Genomic DNA, 17,909 nt, shown 5'->3' with positions numbered 1-17,909 from the left:
CAGGTTTTTTCTTAAGCTTCCCCAATGAGGGAATGATAAGTGGAACTACATGAGGTCTCTAAGGGGAAATTCATTTCCCTTTGAAATCCACCTGTGAGCTGGTGTGGGGGGGTTGGCAGTTGTGAGGGGCAGGAGGGTCAGTGTCTTCCCAGATGCTGTGAGATGAAATGGGTTTTGCAGAAAATGGCTTTAACAGAAGGAGTGATTCCCCACTTGAGCACAGCAGATCCTCAGACCCCTAAAAAACCAGCTTGCCCATTCAGTACTCTGTCTTTCCCAGACAATCACATTGTAGGAGGTTTGCTGCTGTTAGACTGTACCCTGGCTATCTTGGGGGGCTTGGTAAATCCTGTTCTGCTTCAGTGAGCTTTCTTTGGCCCATTCTCTCACCTCTGCATGATGAGAAAGCTGGTACAAGTTTCCCCTTATGTGTGTGTCTGTTTGGGCGGGGTGGGGGAATTCTTTTTTGTTTTTGCGATTATTTTGCTTTTATAGTCCAGAAAAAAAAATGCTTTTACCCCACAAGTAGAGCTAAGCCCTCTCAGAAAAACTGAATCATTTAGTAGTGCTTGGCTTCACGCATGGGTTTGTCAGCTGCCAGTGACACTGAGCACAAGCATTCTCACTCTCGGTGGTAATGACTCCACTGACATGGCCTCTCCTCTCCAGCAGAGGCAACCAAGTAGCTCAACCTACGCTGAAACCGCTGGTTTTTAAATTGTGGCCGGACACACACACACACACACACACACACACACACACACACACACCTCTCTCTCTCTCTCTCTCTCTCTCTCTCTCTCTCTCCCTCTCTCTCCCTCTCCCCCCCCCCCCCCCCCCCCCCCCCAACAAGTAGTTCAGAGCCATTTTTATGGAAATATCAGCTCTTTGTTCATCTGACAGTATTTATTTATCCCATGAAATGATGGCATGGAATATCTCAGTTGTCTACATTCACAGTATTACATGCTGGCAGTGCATCTTATAATACATACAGGTTATTGTTATTGTAATGCATGTCAGTGGTATACCAAATGTTATTTTAATGATGTAATTAATATGCTTGGATTTACCATCTGATGTTCGGAGATACCGCTTGTGTTACCATTCCAGCCACTGCGAAGATACTTGGGAACAGCGTTTTTTGTTAGAGGGGCTCCCCAAGAAAGAAAAGGCTTAATAAGTCAGTCTCATTCCGTAACAACCCCACCATTCATGAGAGATCCATCCAGACGATGTTACAATTTTAGAGAGTCCTCTGAACTTCAGACAACTTGCATTATTCATATTTAATCTCCATTATTTAGTCTGCCTGGCTGTGGAAATGGTTTGATCTTTTGCTGTTTCATTCTTGACCCACAACTCTATGTCTGCTATGGTCAGTTAGCTATTACATGGACCAAAATATGCTAGGATGCTGAAAGCTATAAATTCATTAATATTATTGGCAGTTTCTGAAAAATCTACCTTTATACATTAGAAGGAAAAGTATATTTCATTGAACGGTGTCCCCCTGCTGTTTCACTGGCTAGTGATAAGGAGAAGTATAGCTAACAGTAAAGAGCCAAGGTATTAATGCTTATTTTTATGCAAACTTCACCACAAGGACTCTGACCCTGTTGATGGTCAGACTACCACAGTTTTGAGAGAGACTTAGCTCATGTTCAGACTTTGCTCCATTTTGACTTAGTTTGAACAGTCATCCATTACTACTGAGTTGTAAAATATTTTTAATTGTGCACAAGCTTATGTTGAAAATCTTTCCATATGCAAAAAAAAATCCTCACACAGTGTTGTCCCAAGAGGTTTAAATGCTACAGTAAACATTGGATAAATTGAGGTTGAGCCAGGTTGTAATTATGCAGGGTAACGCTTCAGATTAAGTAGAGTTTCTGTAGGAAATTATAGGTTCTGGCATTTAAATGTTAATATAAGGGGCTGGGGGAAAGGAGGGTGATGCCACCACCGATACCTACTAAACCTAAACAAAATATGGACTTAGAAGAGAAGAGAATGTACTTTCAGGCTTTGCAGGAGAAAACCAGAGAATAGGAGAAAAACACTGGTTGGAAATAAACACTGCTCATGTGTTAAATAGCCCATGAAACCCTACCAGAAGGGAACAAATAGAGTTGCCCAGTTCTCAACTGCAAAGGGAGGTGAGTTGTCATTTATTTTTATTTTGTTTCACTCCCAAGAAACAAAGGAATATACAGAAACATCTCCCTTCCCAGACTCCAGACTCCCAGTATTCCTTTACATTAATGGACGTTACCTGAATTAAAAGCCCATTTACCTGATTGCTGACCCAATGCACAACAGCTCAAAGCTGTTTCATTTGAAACCTTTGTTGCAACTGATTTTTGAACTTAAGATCTCAGTTGAACACAAACACACACACATATGTGGGCACAGATCATACAAACACACATGATGCAAATACACCAAGGACAGAAACACACAGAAAAACATATGGACACATACACATATATGCACACACAAACAGAGGAACACATACAAACATACACATGGACTTGAGGGGTTTTTTTAAAGGAGTAGTTATGGTTTGCACTGGGAGGGTTACCTGGGCTATTTAATATATGAGCAGTAGTCATTTCCAACCACTGTGTTTCTCCTGTTTTCTCCTGTGAGATGGCTGGTAGCAATCAATCAATCAATGGTATTTATTAAACACTTAGTACATGTAGAGTTCTGTACTAAGCACTTGGGAGAGTACGATACATCAGAATTAGTGGACATGTTCCCTGCCTATAACGAGTGAAGAATGGCTCCAGTCTGTGGTCTTACCTATTTGCTAAGCTACAGATGAGTATAAAAATTAAATCCATCAAGTCTGACCTCCCCAAAGTCACTCCCCCCCCCCCCCCCTTCTGCAACACCCCGGCTCTCAACACTCTCTGCTACTCTCCCATCCTTCCCAGCAGTATCTTCAGAGGAGCTCCCCTCCCTCCTCTCAAGTGCTACTCCAGCCACCTGTGCTTCTGACCCCATTCCCTCTCATCTCATGAAATCTCTCGCTCTTTTCCTTCTCCCCTCCCTAACTTCCATCTTCAACCGCTCACTCTCCACTGGTTCCTTCCCCTCTGCCTTCAAACATGCCCATGTCTCTCCCATCCTAAAAAAACCCTCTCCTGACCCCACCTCACCTTCTAGTTATCGCCCCATCTCCCTCCTACCATTCCTTTCCAAACTCCTTGAACGAGTCATCTACACGCGCTGCCTCGAATTCCTCAACACCAACTCTCTCCTCCACCCCTTCCAGTCTGGCTTCCATCCCCTACATTCCATGGACACTGCTCTCTCAAAGGTCACCAAAGACCTCCAGCTTGCCAAATCCAACGGCTCATACTCTGTTCTAATCCTCCTCGACCTATCAGCTGCCTTCGACACTGTGGACCACCCACTTCTCCTCAACATGCTATCCAGCCTTGGCTTCACAGACTCTTTCCTCTCCTGGTTCTCCTCATCTCTCTGGTCGTTCATTCTCAGTCTCTTTTGCAGGCTCCTCCTCCCCCTCCCATCCCTTTACTGTGGGGGTTCCTCAAGGTTCAGTTCTTGGTCCCCTTCTGTTCTCGATCTACACTCACTCCATTGGTGACCTCATTCGCTTCCACGGCTTCAACTATCATCTCTACGCTGATGACACCCAAATCTACATCTCTGCCCCTGCTCTCTCTCCCTCTCTCCAGGCTCAAATCTCCTCCTGCCTTCAGGACATCTCCATCTGGATGTCTGCCTGCCACCTAATACTCAACATGTCCAAGACTGAACTCCTTGTCTTCCCTCCCAAACCCTGCCCTCTCCCTGACTTTCCCATCACTGTTGACGGCACTACCATTCTTCCCGTCTCACAAGCCTGCAACCTTGGTGTCATCCTCGACTCCGCTCTCTCATTCATCCCTCACATCCAAGCCGTCACCAAAACCTGCTGGTCTCAGCTCCGCAACATTGCCAAGATCCGCCCTTTCCTCTCCATCCAAACCGCTACCCTGCTCGTTCAAGCTCTCATCCTATCCCGTCTGGACTACTGCATCAGCCTTCTCTCTGATCTCCCATCCTCGTGTCTCTCCCCACTTCAATCCATACTTCATGCTGCTGCCCGGATTGTCTTTGTCCAGAAATGCTCTGGGCATGTTACTCCCCTCCTCAAAAATCTCCAGTGGCTACCAATCAACCTACGCATGAGGCAGAAACTCCTCACCCTCGGCTTCAAGGCTCTCCATCACCTCGCCCCCTCCTGCCTCACCTCCTTTCTCTCCTTCTACAGCCCAGCCCACACTCTCCGCTCCTCTGCCACTAATCTTCTCACCGTGCCTCGTTCTCGCCTGTCCCGCCGTCGACCCCCGGCCCACGTCATCCCCCTGGCTTGGAATGCCCTCCCTCCCCACATCCGCCAAGCGAGCTCTCTTCCTCCCTTCAAGGCCCTACTGAGAGCTCACCTCCTCCAGGAGGCCTTCCCAGACTGAGCCCCCTCCTTTCTCTCCCCCTCACCCTCCTCTCCATCCCCCCGTCTTACCTTCTTACCTTCCCCACAGCACCTGTATATATGTATATATGTTTGTATGTATTTATTACTCTATTTATTTATTTATTTTACTTGTACATATCTATTCTATTTATTTTATTTTGTTAATATGTTTTGTTTTGTTCTCTGTCTTCCCCTTCTAAACTGTGAGCCCACTGTTGGGTAGGGACCATCCCTATATGTTGCCAACTTGTACTTCCCAAGCACTTAGTACAGTGCTCTGCACACAGTAAGTGCTTAATAAATTCGATTGATTGATTGACATAGTAAGCGCTCAATAGGATTGAATGAATTATTATTATTAATGATTCAAGGTTTCTAATACAGTCTCTATGGAGTGTGGAAGGTAAGCTTGTTCCAGGACTAGTTGCTGACCACTAAAATGATCCCAGCTCTGCCACTTGCCTGCTGGGTGACCTTGGGCAAGTCACTTAACAATTCTGTGCCTCAGTTTCCTCATCTGTAAAATAGGGATTAAATACTTGTTTTTTCTCTCCGTTAAACTGCAAGACCTAAATGAGATGGGGACTGTGTCCAATCTACTTGTACTGTTTCTATCCCAGTGCTTGGCACAAAGTAAGTTCTTCACAAATACACAATGATTTATTAGCTGGAGTTTCTCTCAAACCAGAACTCTGAACAGTCCAGCTCCCAAAAGAAAACTTCTGTTGAATGAAAAAGTTAGATTACTCTGAAGCCTACTAGAGTGTATCACAGGCAGTCCATTCAAAATCAGGCAATGGGTTCAAAACCCTTAGGTTTCCCCAGTCCTTCCCGGGGGAGGCCCCTCTTAGAACTTCCCTTAGGTCTCGAGCGCATGCAAACCTGCAGGATGAACACCCCAAAAAGAGTTGGGAAATCAGACTATGCATCGATTGGAAAGTACAAAAGGAATTATTCTGTGTGATGCTTTGTCCTGTGGATAATTCTGCCACAATGACTGTTTTATGGTGCCTTTAGAATTTTGTTTTGATGTTTAGAAAATCAGACTCTTAAAAGACCCCTGCAAAGCAATATGCTATGCAGTGCCATTAAAGGAATTACATTAGTTTGGAATCAGTAGTAGTATACTACATTTTAGCTGGCTCATAACCCAGTGTGAGCAACACCAGTGACACCCCACCCTCCCCCACCCCGCTCAGGGACTGCAGATTAGCAGCATAGACCACAATCAATCAATCAATCAATCATATTTATTGAGTGCTTACTGTGTGCACAGCACTGTACTAAGCACTTGGGAAGTACAAGTTGGCAACATATAGAGACAGTCCCTACCCAACAGTGGGCTCACAGTCTAGAAGGGGGAGACAGAGAACAAAACCAAACATATTAACAAAATAAAATAAATACAGTAGATAAGTACAAGTAAAATAAATAGAGTAATAAATATGTACAAACATACATACATATGTACAGGTGCTGTGGGGAAAGGAAGGAGGTAAGATGGGGGGATGGAGAAGGGAATGAGGGGGAGAGGAAGGGGGGGCTCAGTCTGGGATGGCCTCCTGGAGGAGGTGAGCTCTCAGTAGGGCCTTGAAGGGAGAAAAAGAGCTAGCTTGGCAGATGGGCAGAGGGAGGGCATTTCAGGCCAGGGGGATGACATGGGCCGGGGGTCGACGGCGGGACAGGCGAGAACGAGGCATGGTGAGGAGATTAGCAGCAGAGGAGCAGAGGGTGTGGGCTGGGCTGTAGAAGGAGAGAAGGCAGGTGAGGTAGGAGGAGGCAAGGTGATGGAGAGCCTTGAAGCCAAGGGTGAGGAGTTTCTGCCTGATGTGCAGATTGGTAGCCACTGGAGATTTTTGAGGAGGGGAGTAACATGCCCAGAGCATTTCTGGACAAAGACAATCTGGGCAGCAGCATGAAGTATGGATTGAAGTGGGGAGAGACACGAGGATGGGAGATCAGAGAGAAGGCTGATGCAGTAGTCCAGGCGGGATAGGATGAGAGCTTGAACGAGCAGGGTAGCGGTTTGGATGGAGAGGAAAGGGCAGATCCTGGCAATGTTCCGGAGCTGAGACCGGCAAGTTTTGGTGATGGCTTCGATGTGAGGGGTGAATGAGAGAGCGGAGTCGAGGATGACACCAAGGCTGCGGGCTTGTGAGACGGGAAGGATGGTAGTGCCATCAACAGTGATGGGAAAGTCAGGGAGAGGGCAGGATTTGGGAGGGAAGACAAAAAGTTCAGTCTTGGACATGTTGAGTTTTAGGTGTCAGGCAGACATCCAGATGGAGATGTCCTGAAGGCAGGAGGAGATGCGAGTCTGGAGGGAGGGGGAGAGAGCAGGGGCAGAGATGTAGATTTGGGTGTCATCAGCATAGAGATGATAGTTGAAGCCGTGGGAGCGAATGAGGTCACCAAGGGAGTGAGTGTAGATCGAGAACAGAAGGGCACCAAGAACAGAACCTTGAGGAACCCCCACAGTAAGGGGATGGGAGAGGGAGGAAGAGCCTGCAAAAGAGGCTGAAAATGAACGACCGGAGAGATAAGAGGAGAACCAGGAGAGGATGGAGTCTGTGAAGCCAAGGTTGGATAGCATGTTGAGGAGAAGAGGGTGGTCCACAGTGTCAAAGGCAGCTGAGAGGTCGAGGAGGATTAGGATAGAGTATGAGCCGTTGGATTTGGCAAGCAGGTGGTCATTGGTGACCTTTGAGAGGGCAGTTTCGGTGGAATGTAGGGGACGGAAGTCAGACTGGAGGGGGTCGAGGAGAGAGTTGGTGTTGAGGAATTCGAGGCAGCGCGTGTAGACAACTCATTCAAGGAGTTTGGAAAGGAATGGTAGGAGGGTGATGGGGCAATAACTAGAAGGTGAGGTGGGGTCAAGAGAGGGGTTTTTTAGAATGGGAGAGACATGGGCATGTTTGAAGGCAGAGGGGAAGGAACCAGTGGAGAGTGAGCGGTTGAAGATGGAAGTTAAGGAGGGGAGAAGGGACGGAGCGAGAGATTTCATGAGATGAGAGGGAATGGGGTCAGAAGCACAGGTGGCCGGAGTAGCACTTGAGAGGAGGGAGGAGCGCTCCTCTGAGGATACTGCTGGGAAGGATGGGAGAGTAGCAGAGAGTGTTGAGAGCCGGGGGGTTGGAGAAGGTGGAGGAGTGACTTTGGGGAGGTCGGACCTGATGGATTTAATTTTGTTAATGAAGTAGGAGGCCAGATCGTTGGGGGTGATGGAAGGAGGAGGGGGAGGAACCGGGGGCCTGAGAAGGGAGTTGAATGTACGGAAGAGCTGACGGGGATGATGGGCATGGGTGTCAATAAGGGAGGAGAAATAGTTTTGTCTGGCAGAGGAGAGGGCTGAGTTAAGGCAGGAAAGGATAAAACTGAAGTGAACGAGGTTGGCATGGTGTTTAGACTTTCGCCAGCAGCGTTCGGCAGCTCGAGCATAAGAGTAAAGGAGGCAGACAGTGGCAGTGATCCAGGGCTGTGGGTTAGTGGTACGAGAGTGGCGAAGGGAAAGGGGAGCGAGCGAGTCTAGCTGAGTAGAAAGGGTAGAGTTGAGAGCAGTAATCTGATCATCAAGATTGGGTAGAGAGGAGAGGGAGGCGAGGTGGGGTGTGAGGCGCTCAGAAAGATGGATGGGGTCAAGAGAGCGGAGATCTCTGTGAGGGAGTAATATGGATTTACAGGGGAAAGGAGTGTGAGTGAGGAGGCAGGTGAGAAGATTATGATCAGAGAGAGGGATTTCAGAGTTGGTGAGGGTGGACACAGTGCAGCGGTAGGAGATGATGAGGTCGAGGGTATGACCAAGTTGGTGAGTGTGTGAGGTGGGGTGGAGCAAGAGGTTGGCAGCGTCAAGGAGAGATAGAAGGCGGACAGCAGAGGAGTCATCAGGGATATCCATGTGGATGTTGAAGTCTCCGAGGATCAGAGTGGGCATGGAAAAGGAGAGAAGGAAGGTGAGGAAGGGGTCAAAATCGTTAAAAAAAAGTTGGAGGTGGGGCCAGGGGGGCAGTAGATGATGGCTACAAAAATCTGGAGGGGGTGGTAGAGGTGAATAATGTGGGCCTCAAAGGAAGGGAAGGAAAGGGAAGGGGGAGGGGGAGAAGGGATAGTGCGAAAGTGATACTAGGGGGCGAGAAGGAAATCGACACCTCCTCCTTTTCCGGTGAGTCTGTGGGAGTGGGAGAAGAAGAGGCCTCCACTGGAGAGAGCAGCAGAAGAGACCGTGTCGTCCGGAGACAACCATGTTTCAGTTAGGGCGAGGAGGAGTAGAGCTGGAAAGGAATAGATCCAGGATGAAATTGATCTAACTTAAATGGAGCAGGGGTTCCAGAGGCCACACTTGGCAGTAGCTGTCAAGGGAGGGGAGGGAGGGGGAAGGGTGCGAGGGGTGGGGAGGGTTTGGATTGGGATGAGTTGGCGGGGGGCCTAGGCGGGGAGAGTGGGAAGAGGGGTGGCGATGGGAAAGGAGAACTGGGATGGGGTGGGGACGGGGAGGAGGGGAGGGAGTGGGCCGGGAGGGAGGAGTGGAGGATTGGCGCTGGTACAGAGTGGATTATTGTACAATAGTAGCAGAATCCAAGATGATGTAAATGAGCTGCTTTTGGAATTATTTTGCAGGGAAAAGAAAGCCAATAGCTCTTTCACCTCTGAAAAAGATTATTTTCTTATTCTGTCTTTACCGGAGAACTAACAAGAGGTTGAAGAGGCAGAGGAGAAAGGGAAAAGGGTAACTGAATACATTTTAGCAAACAGCTAATGAGAGCCCAATTTGGGTGCAAAAGGCATCACCAACCAACCAAAATTATTTTCCAGAGAAACTACAGCCTGACAGTTATTCCTTCTCACATTAATATGACTTCGGTGTGGCTTACAGTTTCAGCATTCTGGAGGTGAAGAAAATTAAAATCTCACAGTGGGTTTCTCACAAAACCCATTTATTCTTTTTTATTTTAAAAAATGTAAATCTGAAACAATTCTTTCCTCTGCATACTGCTGAAGAAATAGTGGGGGCCGCTAATCACCTGATAAATTTGTGTATCTTCAAGTGAAGTGTTTCTAAGTCATAGAAATGCTACCAAATTCTCAACAACTGTGTGGAGAAAATGCAACAACCACAATTCCATCTGCCTTTCCATATTCTCCACACAATAAAACAAACCTGCATGGGAATGGCACCAAGTGATTTGGCAAGAGAACGCGTAGATCGCTGGAACAGTGAATATGCTTCTCGGCTCTGGGGTCTACAATGGCTGGAATTCATCACCCCTCCATTTAGCTTGGGGAGCAGGGTCAGAGGTGAAGAGAGGAGGATTGCTTGGCATCTTCATAATTATTAGAGCTCAGGCTCATGCTAAAAGAAAGTCCCCAAGTTAGCAGTACCCCAGCTTTTTCTATGATTAAACAGGTTTATTGTTGTTGGTCCTTTTGCTGAAAGGTTTGACCTTTTGCTGGAGTTCAACTTTAACAGCAAGGAAATCATTCTTCATTTCTAGTCCTAGTCAGAGTCAAGGTGCAGATTTGAAAATGTTATTTATTGTCTGACTGGAAGTCCTTAAGGTACAGCAGTTATTACTAAAGGAGACAGCTGACTGCTTCAACCTCCCCTGCATGGCCCCAAGGCCATGCAGGCTTAATTCAAGGATATCAGATAATGGTATGTGGCATGATTTACATGGAGAGAATTCAGAACTCATTGTGAGCCTATTTATAACTACATCATGGCCAAGAGAGAAGATGATTTACTAGAGGTTGTAAGAGTTTTCTGACAAGGCACATTAATACTAGAACCTTTTTCCCCAATGCTGCTCGCAGCAGTGAGAAGTTGTAGCTCAGCTAGGGTGTTTTTCATTGGCGACTTTTCCTCTTCATTAGCTCTTATGTGGGAAAAGCTGCAATTATCGAAAGAGAGAAGATGTAATACAAGGAGAAGCTTATTATTAATATTATTGCTAATAATACTCAGTATTTGTTAAGCACTTACTATGTGCCGGGCACTGTACTAAGCCCTGGGGTAGATATAAGATAATCGAGTTGGACATAGTCCCTGTCCCACATGAGACTCAGAGTCTTAATCCCCATTTTTACAAAAGAGGAAACAGACACAGAGAAGTGAAGTGAGTTACCCAAGAGCACATAGTAGATACATGGCAGAGCTGGGATTAGAACCCAGATCCTCTGACTCCCAGGCTCATGCTCTTTCCACTAGACCACGCTGCTTCTTCTGCCTTAACTGCTCAAGCTTCCACGATTTGGATGAAAATTCATCCCTTAGAATTTGAATAAAACTTCTTGACTGGATGAATCTTTTGTTTATCAGTTGAGATTTTTTTTTTTTAAGCCAGGGACCCACAGGCATCCTCTCTAGGAGTGGTCAAAATGGATGCAACAGATTCCACATTGTTTGTTTTGAGAGTTGGAGTAATAACCAGTATCCTCAGGTCTTCCATAACATGTTTTCACGATGTGTTTTGGATAGAAAGCTGCTAGGGAATTAGGGAACTTGCTTAAAACATTGAGCGGCTATCTGGATAGAACATGATGGTGTCAAATGAGAGGCACCTATAGGGAAGCAGCATGGCTTAGTGGAAAGAGTCCAGGCTTGGGAGTCAGAGATCATGGGTTCTAATGCTGGTTTCACCATTTGTCTGCTGTATGACCTTGGGCAAGTCACTTAACTTCTCTGTGCCTCAGTTACCTCATCTGTAAAATGGGGATTGAGCCTGTGAGCCTCATGTGGGACAACCTGATTACCTTGTATCTACCCCAGTGCTTAGAACAGTGCTTGGCACATAGTAAGTGCTTAACAAATATCATAATTATTAATTATTATTAATAACAATAATAATAGTAGTACTTGTTAAGCACTTACTATGTGTCAAGCTCTGATCTAAGCACTGGGGTAGATACAAGTTAATCAGGTTGGACACAGTCCCTGTCCACATGGGGCTCACAGCCTCAATCCCCACTTTACAGATGAGGTAACTGAAGTACAGAGAAGTTAAGTGACTTGTCCAAGGTCACACTGCACACTGATTCCCAGGCCCGTGCTCTATACACTAGGTATCCCATCTATACGGTAAGCTTGATGTGGGCAGGGAATGTGTCTGTCAACTATTTTATTGTGCTCTCCTGAGCACTTAGTACAGAGCTCTTTACACAGTAAGCGCTCAATAAATATGATGGATTGACTGATTATAAAGTGATTATAATACAGGATTCATCAAGTAGGGAAGTGTATACCGTCCTTACACAATCCATCTGTAGTACATCGTACAATGGTTTCACTACCAATTGCTCTGAAAGAGGCTTTGGCATGCCCTGTTGTATTGGTACTCACCCAAGCGCTTAATACAGTGCTCTGCACATAGTAAGTGCTCGATACATTCCATTGATTGATGAACAGGATTCTACCCAACATCCTGTATCTACCGCTGCCCAGTCATTGAAAATGCAGCTAAGCAGAGCCTGTTATCAGAGAAGCTGACCCATATTAAGAAGACTTCTGGTTTGTAACAGATTAAACAAATCACTACCATTCATGAATGCTTTAGAGTCTTGATTTGAAATATAAACCAGTGTCTAGCTCCAACATCAATTTTCCCCGGGTGTTTCTAAAGATAGGATCTCATTTACATTATTTAAAATGAATCCAGGGTAGCTTTAGGGGACAAATTTCATTTGCAGATACATTTCCTCCACATCAATATGCATTCTAGTTGGAGCTTTAGAAACCTCGGAGATGAATGGCTGTGGTATATGCAATTTTAGAACAACAATGAAAAGCTGGAAAATCAAATACGTAGGCATAGCTAAGCATCATGCCTTGTGTCCACTAAAGGAAAGTGTGGAATGCTGTAAATCTTTCTAACAAGAAAAGCTATAGTCTAAGAAATCATGTTTTCAGGTCATTTTAAAGAAAAAAACCATTCTGGAGTGGGGCTCCTGGTGTCACTATGACCCAAACCCCATGACCAATCAATCAATCAATCAATTATATTTATTGAGTGCTTACTGTGTGCAGAGCACTGTACTAAACGCTTGGGAAGTACAAGTTGGCAACATATAGAGACAGTCCCTACCCAACAGTGGGTTCACAGTCTAGAAGGGGGAGACAGAGAACAAAACCAAACATATTAACAAAATAAAATAAATAGAATAGATATGTACAAGTAAAATAAATATATAAATAGAGTAATAAATATGTACAAACATATATACATATATACAGGTGCTGTGGGGAAGGGAGGGAGGGATGGAGAGGGGGACGAGGGGGAGAGGAAGCAGGGGGCTCAGTCTGGGAAGGCCTCCTGGAGGAGGTGAGCTCTCAGTAGGGCCTTGAAGGGAGGAAGAGAGCTAGCTTGGCGGATGGGCAGAGGGAAGGCATTCCAGGCCAGGGGGATGACGTAGGCCGGGGGTCGATGGCGGGACAGGCGAGAACGAGGCACGGTGAGGAGATTAGCGGCAGAGGAGCGGAGGGTGCGGGCTGGGCTGTAGAAGGAGAGAAGGGAGGTGAGGTAGGAGGGGGCGAGGTGATGGAGAGCCATGAAGCTGAGGGTGAGGAGTTTCTGCCTGATGCGCAGATTGATTGGTAGCCACTGGAGATTTTTGAGGAGGGGAGTAACATGCCCAGAGCATTTCTGGACAAAGACAATCCGGGCAGCAGCATGAAGTATGGATTGAAGTGGGGAGAGACATGAGGATGGGAGATCAGAGAGAAGGCTGATGCAGTAGTCCAGACGGAATAAGATGAGAGCTTGAACGAGCAGGGTAGCGGTTTGGATGGAGAGGAAAGGGCGGATCTTGGCAATGTTGCGGAGCTGAGACCGGCAAGTTTTGGTGACGGCTTGGATGTGAGGGATGAATGAGAGAGCGGAGTCGAGGATGACACCAAGGTTGTGGGCTTGTGAGACGGGAAGGATGGTAGTGCAGTCAACAGTGATGGGAAAGTCAGGGAGAGGGCAGGGTTTGGGAGGGAATACAAGGAGTTCAGTCTTGGACATGTTGAGTTTTAGGTGGCAGGCAGACATCCAGATGGAGATGTCCTGAAGTCAGGAGGAGATGCGAGCCTGGAGAGAGGGGGAGAGAGCAGGGGCAGAGATGTAGATTTGGGTGTCATCAGCGTAGAGATGATAGTTGAAGCTGTGGGAGCGAATGAGGTCACCAATGGAGTGAGTGTAGATTGGGAACAGAAGGGGACCAAGCACTGAACCTTGAGGAACCCCCACAGTAAAGGGATGGGAGGGGGAGGAGGAGCCTGCAAAAGAGACTGAGAATGAATGACCAGAGAGATAAGAGGAGAACCAGGAGAGGACGGAGTCTGTGAAGCCAAGGTTGGATAGTGTGTTGAGGATAGTGTGATCTCTACGTCATCAGCGTAGAGATGATAGTTGAAGCCGTGGGAGCGAGTTGCGTGGTCACTGTTGCCGACAACTGCCTTCTGTCCACAACATACAGGGATTCTTGTAAGAGAACCCCCCCAAAAAAGGGAAAGAACTCATCCTTTGCCCCCATATAATTACCACTCCAAGGATGAATGAAACATCAAAAGGTCCGTAACAATGCAAGTTAAAGACTCACCATTACACTGGTAATAATTAATAATAATAATTATTATTTTTTGTGGTATTTAAGCCCTCACTATGTGTCAGGCACTGTACTGAGAGCTGGTGTAGATAAAGCTAATCAGGTCGGATACAGTCTGTGTCCCACATGGGGCTCATAGACTTAATCCCCATTTTACAGATGAGGAAACTGAGGCATGGAGAAGTAACTTGCCCAAGGTCACACAGCAGACAAGTGGTGGAACCAGGATGAAAATCCAGGTCCTTTGACTCCCTGGCCCGTGCTCTATCAACTAGGCCATGCTGCTTCTCTGCTTACTATATGTCAAGCACTGTTCTAAGAGCTGGGGTAGGTACAATAATAATAATAATAATGATGGCATTTGTTAAGCACTTACTATGTGCAAAGCACTGTTCTAAGCGCTGGGGAGGATACAAGGTGATCAGGTTGTCCCACGTGGGGCTCACAGTCTTAATCCCCATTTTACAGATGAGGTGACTGAGGCACAGAGAAGTTAAGTGACTTGCCCATAATCACACAGCTGACAGCTAGCGGAGCCGGGATTTGAACCTTCGACCTCTGACTCCCAAGCCCACACTCTTTCCACTGAGCCACGCTGCTTCCCTGCAATAATGATGGTATTTGTTAAGCGCTTAATATGTGCAAAGCACTGTTCTAAGTGCTGGGGGGGATACAAGGTGATCAGGTTGTCCCACATGGGGCTCACAGTCTTACTCCCCATTTTACAGATGAGGTAACTGAGGCACAGAGAAGTGAAGTAACTTGCCCAAAGTCACACAGCTGACAAGTGGTGGAGCCGGGATTAGAACCCTCTACCTCTGACTCCCAAGCCCGTGCTCTTTCCACTGAGCCACACTACAAGTTAATCAGGTCAGACACAGTCCCTGTCCCATACGGGTATCACAGTCAAAATAGGAGGGAGAACAAGGATTGATTCCCCATTTTACAGTTGAGGAAACTGAGACCTAGAGAAGTTACGTCTCTGTCCCGGGCAATGGTTGACAGTCCATGCTGGTTTGTGGGCACTCGGCAGATAGATCTCAGTGTCCTCAGGCAGGTCTCTGTCCCAGGAGATGTTTTCTCTGAAAACTGAATCAGATACAGTGATCCTGTCCAGGAAGGGAGAAGGACATGAGCAGTATGCCAGAGATGGGAGAGTCAAGAGTGAGGTATGATAAGAAGATGAACTTTTTTATTGGTATTTGTTAAGCACTTTCTAAGTGTCAAACACTGTTCTAAGCACTGGGGTGGTGCCTGGCACACAATAAGCACTTAACAGATACAAGAATTATTATTATTATTATTATTATTATTATTATTATTATTATTATTCAAGTTACCTAGGCTGGACACAGTCCCTGTCCCACATGGGGCTCACAGTCTAAGTAGGAGAGAGAACAGGAGAACTGAGGCACAAAGTAGTTAAGTGACTCGCTCAAGGTTACACAGCAAGCAATTGGTAGAGTAAGGATTCGAATCCAGGTCCTCTGACTCCCAGGCCTGTGCTCTCTCCACTAAGCCATGCTGCTTCTCAGGTTTCCTACATATTGTGTTTACACAGATTAACTGCAATTTAAGGTGAGGTAAGGAGGAACCTTTCAACCATCCCCACCACAGGATTTGTCTGAGTTTGGGAGGAGGTAAGAGTGTGGACTAGAATGTAGTGGGTGAAGGTAGCAGATATGTAAGGAGAAAGGTGGTGGAGAACCTTGAAATCATTGGTCAAGAGTTTGTGTTTGAGGCAGCAGAAAATGAATAGTCACCATTGGAGGTCTGTAGGAAGGAAATGATGCCTTCAGAATGACATTCAGACTCTTAGCATTCATATAGACATCTACAATCTCCATTTATGCCTTCGTGTAATTTTCTCATACTCTTTTACTCCTACCAAGTATACTTTCATTTTTCCTCCTGTTCCCATAGTATCTATACAATTTAGGCCTGTCAGTAATTCCCATTATATTGTAAGATCCTTTAAAGCAAAGGCCATATCATTTGTTTCTATTGTATTCTTCCAAGCTCTTAATACAGTGCTCTGAAAACAGGAGACACTCAGTACAAACTATCAATCAATTATATTTATTGAGCACTTCCTGTGTGCAGAGCACTGTATTAAGTGCTTGGGAGAGTACAATATAACAGACACATCCTCTGCCCACAGTGAGCTTACAGTGTAGAGGGGAAGACAGAATATAAAGTATTAACTATTAAGGAGATTGATTGAACTGGCAATGTCCGAAGAAAACCCAAGTTATGTGGCGCCTACACTCATGAAAGCCTACCCAAAACCACATATTTTCACCCTCAACCCAAAACTCAATGCTGTCAGCAAATTCTACTACCTAGGCAGTGCACTATCCAATGAAGCATGGAGAGACAAAAGAAGTAGAAAACAGGAAAAAAAAATGCCTGTGTGGCTTTTGACTTAAAGACATACTGTGGTGACAACAGGCCTTCAAGCATCACACCAAGAAGTGAAGCTCTAGTCCCTAAAGCAGCGTGTGGCCTAGTGGATAGAGCAGGAGCCTGAGGGTCAGAAGGACCTGGGTTCTAATCCCAGCTCTGTCAATTGTCTGCTGTATAACCTTGGGCAAGGCACTTAACTTCTCTGTGCCTCAGTTGCCTCATCTGTAAAATGGGGATTAAAACTGTGAGTCCCATGAGGGAGATGGCCTGTGTCCAACCTGATTAGTTTGTATCTACCCCAGTGCTTAGTATGGTGGCTAGCACATATCGAGTGCTTAACAAATACCACAAAAAAATTGCAAAAAAACCAAGAAACTATAACCAATATGACCCAGAGTCTCCATAAAATCTTGAGCCACCTTGCCTGTAGGGGCCAGCCTCCACACCTCCTGCCCAGTACTGCCAGGATAAAGCCTCAATCTATTAATCATATTTATTGAGCACTTACTGTGTGTAGATCACTGTACTAAGCCTCATCTCCTGCATGGATCTACTGGTCTATCTTCCTAACTTTTAAAATATTGGGAATGCAGCACCAGTTAGTAACCAAGGACTTTTGCAAGGAGCAGGGAGGAGTTTGAGCCCCCTCCCCGCACCACCCCTCCAGGACTACCTAGCAATTCATTTAAACCCTGTTTATTTCTTTAGTTTTTAATTCATTCATTCATTCAATCGTATTTATTGAGTGCTTACTGTGTGCAGAGCACTGTACTAAGCACTTGGGAAGTACAAATCGGCAACATACAGAGACGGTACCTACCCAACAATGGGCTCCCAGTCTAGAAGGAATTGTTCTTATTCTTATTATTATTGTTCTATGTGTCTATCTTCCCCCCACTTAAATTGTGAGTCACTTGTAGGACAGGAGCCATGTATGGATTAATTATCTTGTACTTGTCCAAGCATTTAACACATATTAAGTGTTACTATTAAGTATTTTATTACTTTATTATTACTTTATTAAGTACTTAAGACCATAAATAAACTCTCTAAATAAATCAAAGGCATTTATTGAGTGCCTGCTGAGTGTGAAGAAATTAAGAGAGTAAAACAGAAGTAAAACACTGCTTCCCAGACCTCAAAGGGCTTTCAGTCTAATGGAAATGGTGGTCTCCACTCTTCTGATATATACATTGTGTGTGCGTGTTTGTGTGTGTGTATGCATACATACACACACACACACACACACACACACACACACACACCGGACAACTGTAATGTGTGTACAAACACACACACACACACATACATACATGCATATTATAGGTGTCCTTCTTATTTTAAAAATCACTGAGTGAAGTGCACCTGAGCGTGTCTGTAAAAGGCCAATTTAGCATCCACAGATTATCTCCTCAATTTTATCTATCTCACTGCC

This window comes from Tachyglossus aculeatus, chromosome X4 (assembly GCF_015852505.1).
Source record: "Tachyglossus aculeatus isolate mTacAcu1 chromosome X4, mTacAcu1.pri, whole genome shotgun sequence".
NCBI lineage: Eukaryota > Metazoa > Chordata > Mammalia > Monotremata > Tachyglossidae > Tachyglossus > Tachyglossus aculeatus.
Note: the sequence above shows the minus strand (reverse complement) of the source record.